Genomic DNA, 10574 nt, shown 5'->3' on the forward strand with positions numbered 1-10574 from the left:
AACAATAGTTGTGCAACAGTTATAACAAGTGTGTCAGGTTTAGAAGCTTTGTGGTAGGTGATTGGGTGCTAAAGCAGGAGACAGCTCATGTAAAGAAGTTACAACCCAATTGGATCGAACCCTACAGAGTCACAGAAGTGGTAGGGAAAGGAGCTTATCGCTTAGCTGAAGCCAATGGGTGTCCAATTGCACGTCCATGGAATGCAATACATCTCAAAAGGTACTATCATTAGACAATATATTCCATTTGTTTTTCTTTTACAAATAAACAATATATTTGTTTTTTTACAAATACGGCTGCTTATGGCCCATCTAATAAACTTTTATATTGTGGAGTATGTCCTCTTTTTTTAGTATGTATTGCTTTCTGTAGTCGGTGACGTTGGGTACACGTGTGATCAACAGTCCCATGAATTCAATAATCTTCTTTGCATTTACAAGTAATCGATCCCCATGAGTGGTCATTTTTTACACACATGTTAATATTCGGTGGTGGATATTGTTGCACTTCATGTTTATATAGTTTTTATTTCTTTTTATAAAACAGGGCAAGACTAGTACCCCACTAGTATTGATGTTACCCCACTAGTATTGATGTTACGTAAAAAAAAAAAAAAAAAAAAAAGACACAAAGTCAACGATTGTTTGCTCGTGGACACTATCTTCAATTGGGCACAAAAGTGGTTCATTATTTAAACTACTTTGAGTTTTTATGCAGTAACTTACTTTTACTGTTGTCCCACACCGGTAAAAAATACCTTTATACATTCCTTTATATAGAGAAATATTAAAGTATTTGAGTGCATTGCAAAGAGGGCCCGCTGGTAACAGAAACGACCCAGCCCAAATGGTGTTCAAAGCCTTGATACCAGTGGGCATTCTTTACAATAATTCTTATTAAGCCCAAATTCTTGGCCCAAAATGCAAACTCTATTCTTATTCTTTGCAATTGCCTCGGACCCCAAGGGTCTTGTACAATATAATTCCTCTCAGACTCATAGCCGAGGAATATAGCGCTTTGGACCCCAAGAGTCCTATACAAAACAATTCCTCTCAAGCTCATAGCTGAGGAATATATCGCTTCGAGAGTCCTGCACAATACAATTCCTCTCAGGCTCCCAAGAGTTCTGTACAAAACAATTCCTCTCAGGCTCATAGCTGAGGAATATATCGTTTCAGACCCGAAAAGTCCTATACAAAATAATTCCTCCCAGGTTCATAGCCAAGGAATATATCACTTCGGACCCCAAGAGTCCTGTACGAAACAATTCCTTTCACGCTTAGGACCCCAAGAGTCATGCACAATACAATTCCTCTCAGGCTTATAGCCGAGGAATATATCGCTTCGGACCCCAAGAGTCCTGTACGAAACAATTCCTCTCAGGCTCATAAGCGAGGAATATATCGCTTCGGACCCCAAGAGTCCTGGACAATACAATTTCTCTCAGGCTCATAGCCGAGGAATATATCACTTCGGACCCCAAGAGTCCTATACAAAACAATTCCTCTCAGGCTTATAACCGAGGATTATATCACTTCGGACCCCAAGAGTCCTGCACAATACAATGCTTCTCAGGCTCATAGCCGAGGAATCACTCGCCTCGGACCACAAGAGTCCGGCACAATACAATTCCTCTCAGGCTCACAACCGAGGAATATAACGCCTCGGACCACAAGAGTCCGACACAGTACAATTCCTTTCTGGTTCATAGCCGAGGAACTGCTTGCCTCGGACCGTAAGAGTCCAAAGATAGACCAGCACATCTAAACCCAAACAGGGGCAAGCACTCTATATAGGCCCTGGTACCTAGCCCAATAGTTTCAAGCCCATAAAAAGTTGTCCCACATTGAAAACAAACAAGAAAAGGAAATACCATGTAGGTGTTACCGTATGACTATTGATCGCCACGAAAGGTGTCCCCTGATAAATGGGTCTTAAAGTAAAATCGCTCAATCAGAGACCTAAATATCAGGGGAATCGTTATCATGAGCCCATCTTTTGGAGAATCTTCAGATCATGAAGATATCCATCTCGAACTTATTCCAATTTGCCTAAAGTTTCTTAGGCAAAGTGTCCCACATCGAAAGGATACAGGAAGTATAGATGGCTCATATAAGTGGATATTACTAAAAGACAACACCAAGGACGGAGTGACTGTGGAATATACGGTCCCTGAGCAAACGTTTGGGAATTTGGCTAGGACACTGTTCCTATTTTCCTCGGCCTTGTCTCACTTTTGAATCTTCGGACCCACGATTTTGAAGAACTACGTGCTTCGGACCTTAAGTGTCCGATATAATACAAATCCCCTCAGCTCATGATCGAGGAATTACATACCACGGACCCTAAGTGTCCGATGCAACTCAATGTCTCACATCACCGAGGAACACCATGCTTCGGATCCTAAGAGTCCGAAGATGACAACCAAACTTCTAAGGCTTACACAACTACTAGAAACGATAGCATCTCGGACCACCTGTGTCTGAAGATACTCCAATAGGTCTAAACCCGAATGGGGCAAACTTTTTGATCGATATCACGCATTCAGTCCTCAATGTTGGGCCCAATAATGTTAAACCTATCAATCATTTGTCCCACATTGAAATAATATAATAAAAATCGGTATTGATATACCTACTCCATGAAGTTTAAGAGAAAGAAGGGTTCCTTTGATGGTTTGATCACTGAAGGGTGGAAAACTCCTCAGGTAGCGACCAAACTGTCATAGGAACTCCCTTCTTACCATTTTCCTATTTTTGCTTCGGATCGTAAAGAGTCCAAACTCCCTAAAGAAAGTGAATCTTTCCCATGGACATGCAAATTGCTCAGCAGGCATATGCAGTTCAGAAACATTCATGGATATGCAAATTTTCAAACATATAAAAAATTATAATAGCTACTGTCCACAAGCAAGAGAGAAAAAAAAAACTAAAAAACAAAAAATAAATTGTTTCATAGTGAATGTTACACAAATTCATTTCCTTTTTGGATCAAAAGGAATGGATTCAAAAGCGTCCACCATATTCAGACTTGAGATTGGAGGAGCTAATAGGTCAGAAGATGGATGAGCTGACGAACTTGGAGTTGAATGGTCCTCTTGGTGAGACTTCACCATCTCAGCAAACAGCACCTCAGCTTCTTGGGCCTGGGGACCCTCAGCATAAGGGAAAGAAACTTTCATGTCAACATCAAAGGCTTTCGGGTCCTTTATTTTATCACCTGAGCCCTGGTTGAAGTCGAACCTGAAGCCTTTTACGCTGGATAAGCAAACCAAGGTGGGGTAGTGTCCTTGCATCTGTTTCCTAACAGTCATGTAGGTGTTAATTGCATCCTTTAAGCGCTGGACCTCAGCCTCCAATGTCTCCACCTTAGCTTCAGATGCTGTCAAGCGATTCTTGTAAATATCCCTCGCCTCTGAGGCAATCTTTACATTCAGAGCTGCATTCGAAGCCTTTTTTTCAGCATTGCCAAGGTCTCTTTCTAATTTCTTGATAGAAAGAGACTGAGCCTCAGCAGTAGCACACAACGCTATAGTATGGTACATGTTCTGCACAATCAATAATGTATTAAGTAATATGAAAAAAGATTTAAGTAAACATCAAAGTAGCAGCAAAGTGCAAACCTCCACAGCACGAACAGGGGTAGAGGGAAGTAGTTGGTCCAGCCCCATATTACCAATAATCTCCTCATCCTTGGGTAGCCACACTCCCCTAGCTATAGCTAAAGTAGCAGGAGGGGTCAGTGACTATAGAATCTTTAGAGTGAAGAATTGACTTGTCAGCTCTAGAAAAGATGGGCCTCCAAGGTTCTCCAGCTTCAGCTAGGATGTAATCCCTGACCTCAGCCTCAGGGTCAGATTCATTAGCCTTCTTCTCTTTACTTTTGGAGATACTTTTACCCTTGCTGGTAGAGGGAGGGTTCTGCCTCGTCTTTTTAAGAGGAGGTTCATCAATCTCATTTTTATGCTCAGTAAAGCGGATGACAACAAAGAGTTGATCTTCCACTGATTTCTTCTTAAGAGCTTTAGCTCTTTTCTTCTCCTCATCAGTAAGAGAGAAATTGTCAAAAGAAGGAAGGGCCAAATCCATGAGGTTGGCTGCTGCAGTGCTGGAAGCGATTTCTTTTAAATTGGACGAAGAGAGTAGCTCCTCAACGGATGAGGGATCACTCCAAACCTGTTCTTCGAGAAATGAGAGCCTATTCTTAGTTGTTGAGGAAGGGAAGGTCGCTGAAAAAACACCAAGAAATTTATAAGTATGACGAAAGAGTAATACTCGGCATGGGAAGCAACCAGAGCACTTGTCATGAAGGGAGGGAAAACATTCTATACCTAACTTCCCAAATTTGCGTGGGACTGGGAGTTTGCTCAATTGAGACATAGCCCAGTTCTCTTTAACAATTATCATCCTTTCTTTCCATTTCTTCTCGGAATTAGGAAGATCCGTACATATCCTCTGTTGAAGAGATGAAGTAAAGTAAAAATGGCCAGGCTCAGTCCTATACCTAGAGATGGTGTAAGTAATCAGCAGGTCAGCGAGAGTCAAGTCAAGACTCTCTAGCCTTCAGCGGACCAGAAGTGACGAGACTATTCGAAGAAAGTTAGGGTTTACTTGAAGAGGGGTAAGACCTAACTTATTGAAGACCAAATGATAGAAGGGATGAAGAGGAAATCAAAAAACGTTAAGGTGCCCAACCGATAAGAGCAATTCATTCTCTCCGACGCCCTCACTGGAACTGCAATCAACCTCTTTGGGGTATTCAACAATTTCTACCCCCTCAGGGATTTCAAATTCCTCCACTACAGACTCAATGGTGAATTTGAGACGTTGGATAAACCAAATCATCTTTCTCTCTTCTTTAGTGAAAACACTATCTGACCCAAAAGTGGATACTTCAGCTTGAGGTCGAGAAATATCCATTTGATTAACGAAATCATTCGCAGATTCAAAAGGGTCAGAAACCCTAGGAGGAGGAACCCTAATGAGAATAGGGGAAGACGAGGGAGTGGACTCGGAATCTACAATCTTTATATGGTCGAAAGTGGGTGAAGTGCTTCGTATACGATATCAAAGAAGTAGTTGAAAAACTAACCTGGAATTGCGCTGAAGCAATGAGCACAATGAACGCAGTGAAGCCAAAAACAAGTTGTGAAGAAGCCCTTTGGTCAAAATGTCAATGGTCGCTCCTCGAAACCGCTTCTTACAAAATTGAAAACTATACAACTTCAATTCCCTTTTAATTAGGAGCTGTAGTCCAATTAAAAAGGGAATTGGGGGCAAAGTGTGGAACGAAAAATCCCCCTTCAATAAAAGCTAGCCACATAGCCACAATATAAGTTTTATTTTTAAATCTCTTGGTGGGTTACAAAAGCCCAACCCTGTTCGAGCCCGAACAAAATCACCAACAGCTCAAGATCGCTAATATTGAACTTCCAGCCCGTTAATAAAGTCAGTTGGACTAAGTTACATTCGGCCCATATTTATTTAAAGACAGAACTAGTCCTACCAAATAAAGGATCCTTCATATAAGGAAGTTCTACAGCAAGAGAATCTGGCATGGAAAGAAGTATAGAAGGAAACAACATTATAGGAAAGAACATTGTATATAGAATGTATTAAAGGACAAACAAGGCGAGTCCTATCATAATTCTACCACCTTTTTGTATATAAATAGAGGCTTAGACCTCTAATAAAGATCATCAAGCAATATAAGTTTTTTTTTCTGAATTGTTTTTGTTAATCATTATTTTATTTTGAGTGAGTTGTATTATTTCTTTTTAATTCTTTTATAGAGGGAAATTTTACACCTGCAAATGCTCTTAATAACCAACAATACATGTATATAATATATAGATATATGTCCTATCAATTATAAAGCTTCAGCACCTCATGAATAAATACTTCAGTTTACATTCAATCCACAAACACGTCACACACCCACACATATCATCACCCATGCCCATCACGTATCAATCATTACTTTTTATTTATTTATTTATTATTCAAATCACTTGGCTACTACTAGTTTTGCTCACACATAAATAATATTACAAATACGTGCAAATAAATCTAGGTGCTGTGTACAATATTCATAAATAAATCATATTTAAAAATAAATTTAATTATAATAATAAAAATAATTATGTATCGAGGTCTTACATATTTTTTAATCCATACAATTGGACATCCACACACCACATGCCATTTATTTTATTTCAGTTGATAACTAAATCCAGCCCAAACTTCCAAACCAGTCCAACCCAATTATGTTTATACAATGTCATGCTTTTAAAAAAAACATCCCCAAGTCTAAACCTACTTACTAGGCCCATAGTCCATTTTCATCAGCATAACCCTAATTCCTCGCTTCCTCATTTCACTAGATACGACCTAACCCAATTTCATTCATGCAAAGCAGCGGCGAGGCCCCGAACACTGGGCGTGAATCCCCTGAAGTTATCTCCCATGCGGTCCCCTGCTGTGTATAATTTACTTGGCCAATATTTTTACACGTAGTTATTTCTTTAAAAGGCCCTTAAGCTGCGTCGTTTTAGGCAGGAAAGTTCATTACTTAACTATAGTTAAACTCAACTGTATAATACAAATACCCAAGTTGAAATATATACACATTGAAATTCAAAACGTAGAATCTAAAAAAATCTCCCTCATTCTGAAATCATCTATAATTCAAAATTATCAGACATAGACTTTAACTTTTCTCACACATGCGATTTGGGTTTTGAAGAGAACCAAATATTTGATTTAGGGTTTTCATATTCTAACACCATTTTTCTCACACGCGATTTGGGTTTTGTACACAGGAGGAATAGGATAAGCAAGATTTAATATAGGGTTTTCATCTTTTACTATTGCACTCTTGCACACGATTCCGTGAAGAAAGAGGCAAAGGTAGATGTCGAATTGACTATTGAGGAGAGGAATTTGCTCGGTACAAGAATATGATTGGAGCTCGGAGGGCTCCGAGGCTTATTTTTTCTTCGATAGAGCAAAAGGAGGATGCGGGAGGTAATGAATTGATAAAAGGTTGAATTGGAGTTATCCAGCCTACTGATGAATCGACGGTGTTCTTCTACAAGATGTGAGTATTTTGCTTAAATGTGTTTCAAAAAAAAAAAAGAATGTTGCATGTAGTTTAGGGTTTTGATTTGGGGTTAGCTGCATGCAGGAAGGGGAGGATTATTATTATTGGTATTGGCTAAATTTAAGTCTGGGGAGGTGAGGAGAGGAAAGAGGCAGCTGATCATTCACTCAAAGCATATCAGGTGTGGGGCTTTTCTGCTACTTTTTTGGTGTTAGTTGAAATTTTTGGTAAAGATAGTTATTTGAAATAGCAATAGACAAGCATGTTATGCTCGTAACTTATCAAACTTATATGAATTTTTAGCATTTTTTTTCGTGTCTAATGTTAATTGCTTTTTGTGTTTAATTATTACTATCTTGTGAGTTATGTTTGATCAATGTTACTGAAGTGCAGCTATTTATTGTAAAAATATACCCTTGTTATAATTAGAGTTTCTTGATCCTTCATTTGACCTCCTTGTGGGTGGAAGTCTCTACTTACTTTATACATACACAGGTAAGAACATACACCCAACACAGGCCAACAAAACTTGGAGATTAGAGTTTTGGGTGAAATTTTTTGAAAAATAATTCAGTTGAACTAATGGAACCCCTATGACAACACGAAACTTCTGGGCTATGAGAGATATCTGGGAACTTTGATTTAAGTGACCAATTTTATTTATTTAATTTTCTTTGTACAATAACTGATGTTATTCAAAATATATTGCAGAATCCTAAGCGTTTCATTTTTCTTAGTCTTCCTATCAATTTTACTTTGGTTCTCTTTTTATCTCTAAATGTTGTGTTTAATTATTGAAATAAAATATAAAAAAATTCTATCGTTGTGCAATTATTAGTTTGTTCTATCTTCTGTGTATTAGATTAGTTTTGTGTCCGTGAAATGTGAAGTGTGTTTGTCCAGTCCAGTCCCATATATTTCATCATTCGAGAGTATTGATTTGACTTTGTCTTAGTTATCGCCTCTATATAATTTAAAAATTTTTAGTTAGTTATGACGTTTGGAATATAGCTACTAAATTATATCCAAGAACAGGATAATAATGTTAGTTTTAATTTCAATCCAAGAAAATGATAATCATCTCAGTTTTGAAATTTTTTTTTTGCTTGTCAGGTCATTATTATGTCTATTACCGGGGCATTGAATGCAGTTTTGTCCAAAGAACATAAATGTGAGATATGCCACAAGTTAATCTTAGTATTTAAACCTATAATGCCTCTTTTATGATGCAATTTGATTTTATTTTAGGATATTCAATGTTGTTTATTTTAGAATCTCTCTTTTTCTATATATCTTCCCAACGGGACTGTAAAATACTAAATGTAGAGATATGAATTGCAGAACAGAAAGGGTGGGTAGGGTTTACAGATCAAGGGTACAAGCACCATGTTTGGTACTGTCTTGAAGTATGTTACTCTAAGGTTGGTTGGTGAAGAACCAACCTCAGAGTAAACACCTCTATATATATATATAGAAGAACAAGTAAAAAAACAACCATGATTGTAAGGACGATCCAAATAATTTTCAAGCCATTGCTGTACTAACCAACCTCAGAGTAAACAACTCTATATATATATATAGAAGAACAAGTAAAAGAACAACCATGACTGTAAGGACGATCCAAATAATTTTCAAGCCATTGCTGTACTACAAAGGAGTATTTTGTTCTTCATCTTTTCTCAATTGTTGGTGGTTTTAGACAATCAATCAGTGGCCTTTAGCTGGGTTTCAACTCTTGTAGAGGTAGGGGTTGTCCTAACTCTCATAACCTTTGCTTTTATGGAATCAATCCTTTGAAATTGTTGCTTAAATTGGTGTTTAGGAATGAAATTGTGTTCCCAGTGCTCTAGCCTTTACTGTATATAATGTGTTTCAAAAACTGAATTTTTTTTTTTTAGCTTCTTTACATGTATATGTTACGTACTTGAAAACTGGCCTGGAGCTTTCCTAATGCAGATTATGTACTATGTGTTTGGTTGATCATTACATGTCCAATGTGTTGATTGTTGTAGCTTGACTGTTAGAATTAGTACATGTTATATATGTATGTCTAAATTACCTTAGAAGTGGTACTATTTTTCTACACGATTGGACATGTTGTTGTGCTGACAGAACTGCCTTGTTGATGTGTTACTCAAGCATGATTATACCACTGAAATTTGATATTTAAAGTTTATAGCGTGATTACATTGAATAGCATGTATAATCATGCATTTCATTGGATATTGAAGGGTAAAAGGGATTATTGCAAAGGAGGAATTTTTGAAAGAATACTACCAGATTTTGGAAAATGTTTTGAACTAAAGTTTGTGAAAACCGGGCGACAAGGAGTTACCTTGTGTCCGTGTCGTTAATGGGACCTAGAGGGGATTTAAGAAGTTACTTTGCGCGTGGTTGAGTTACTAGGTCCCAAATGACGCTAAGGAGTTACCTTAGGTCAGAATAGTTAGCCAATCCTCCTCTCGTGGTGCCGGGGAGTTACCTCGGGTCGGGTTACATTAACGGTTTGACAATTGAGGCGTTGGATGGGAATTTTGTAAAACGGGGAGTGACATTACATTTCATTGCATTGCATTGCACTGTATTTAATTAATTTAATTATTTTTCCAAGACAAACATGATCCCTTTTCTTATAGCTATTCTTTGTGTGGATTCACAAAAACATTAAGGAGTGCGTTTTAGGCAACTTCTACTGAGCCGTCATGTTCACTCCATTATTTTATTTTTTTCAGATCATGGAAAGAAGGTCGTTGAAGACATCCCTCCGCAAGCTTAGATGGATTTGAACTATCACTTATGGCTTTTCTTTTGTATCACTGTATATGTTGTATTTATGTGAAGTTTTTTTATATTTTGATCATGTAATAGCAGTAGTACTCGTCTTAAAGGCATGTAATCTAATGACTCTAGGTTGGGATGAAAGTATTAAAGGGATGAATTATGTTTATCTTGAACCATTTGTCGTCGTTTTTTTTTTTTTGATTTCATATCGTAGGTAACTATTGGAGGATAGATCTTGTAATGTATGTTTGGAACAGGTTTGGGATGTTGCAATTAGTTAGCCAGCATTGTGTGAATACCTTATTTAGATGGTGAAGGTGATTTGTTCGCCAATTTGTTAAACTTTGCAATATTTTTTTTGCTCATAAATATCAAATAATAACCAGTGAAATGTGTAATTGCAGCATACATTTAATACTAAAATTTTTGGGTAACACATTGATATCTAATGAAGCCAAATCAGTTCAAAAAATCAATTATGGAAGATTTTAGATTCATTAGAATGCTTATTGAACATTATACAAGAAAATTTTATAATTATCTAAGATTTCAGATTTACTAAAATGCTCAACCAATGTCAATTTCAATTAAAAAATATCACAATTTACACTAACACATGACAAAATGAAAGAATCACAAATTCTTATATTTATGTGTGACATTAGTTAGTCAGCACTGTGTGAATACTTTA

At 37.3% G+C, this 10574-nt stretch overlaps 1 long non-coding RNA gene across 1 annotated transcript; it reads left to right on the plus strand.

Annotated features, from left to right (window-relative positions):
- The first annotated feature begins 6601 nt into the window (after nt 1-6601).
- LOC132284857 (uncharacterized) lies at nt 6602-10056 on the plus strand. The gene is made up of 3 exons (XR_009472382.1): nt 6602-7099; nt 7187-7283; nt 9835-10056. It is a non-coding gene; the product is annotated as an uncharacterized LOC132284857 (long non-coding RNA).
- Nucleotides 10057-10574: the final 518 nt, after the last annotated feature.

The sequence above is a fragment of the Cornus florida genome, unplaced genomic scaffold (assembly GCF_030987335.1).
Source record: "Cornus florida cultivar Cherokee Brave unplaced genomic scaffold, ASM3098733v1 CherokeeBrave_3.0.0_Hap2_Chr11, whole genome shotgun sequence".
NCBI classification, from domain to species: domain Eukaryota; kingdom Viridiplantae; phylum Streptophyta; class Magnoliopsida; order Cornales; family Cornaceae; genus Cornus; species Cornus florida.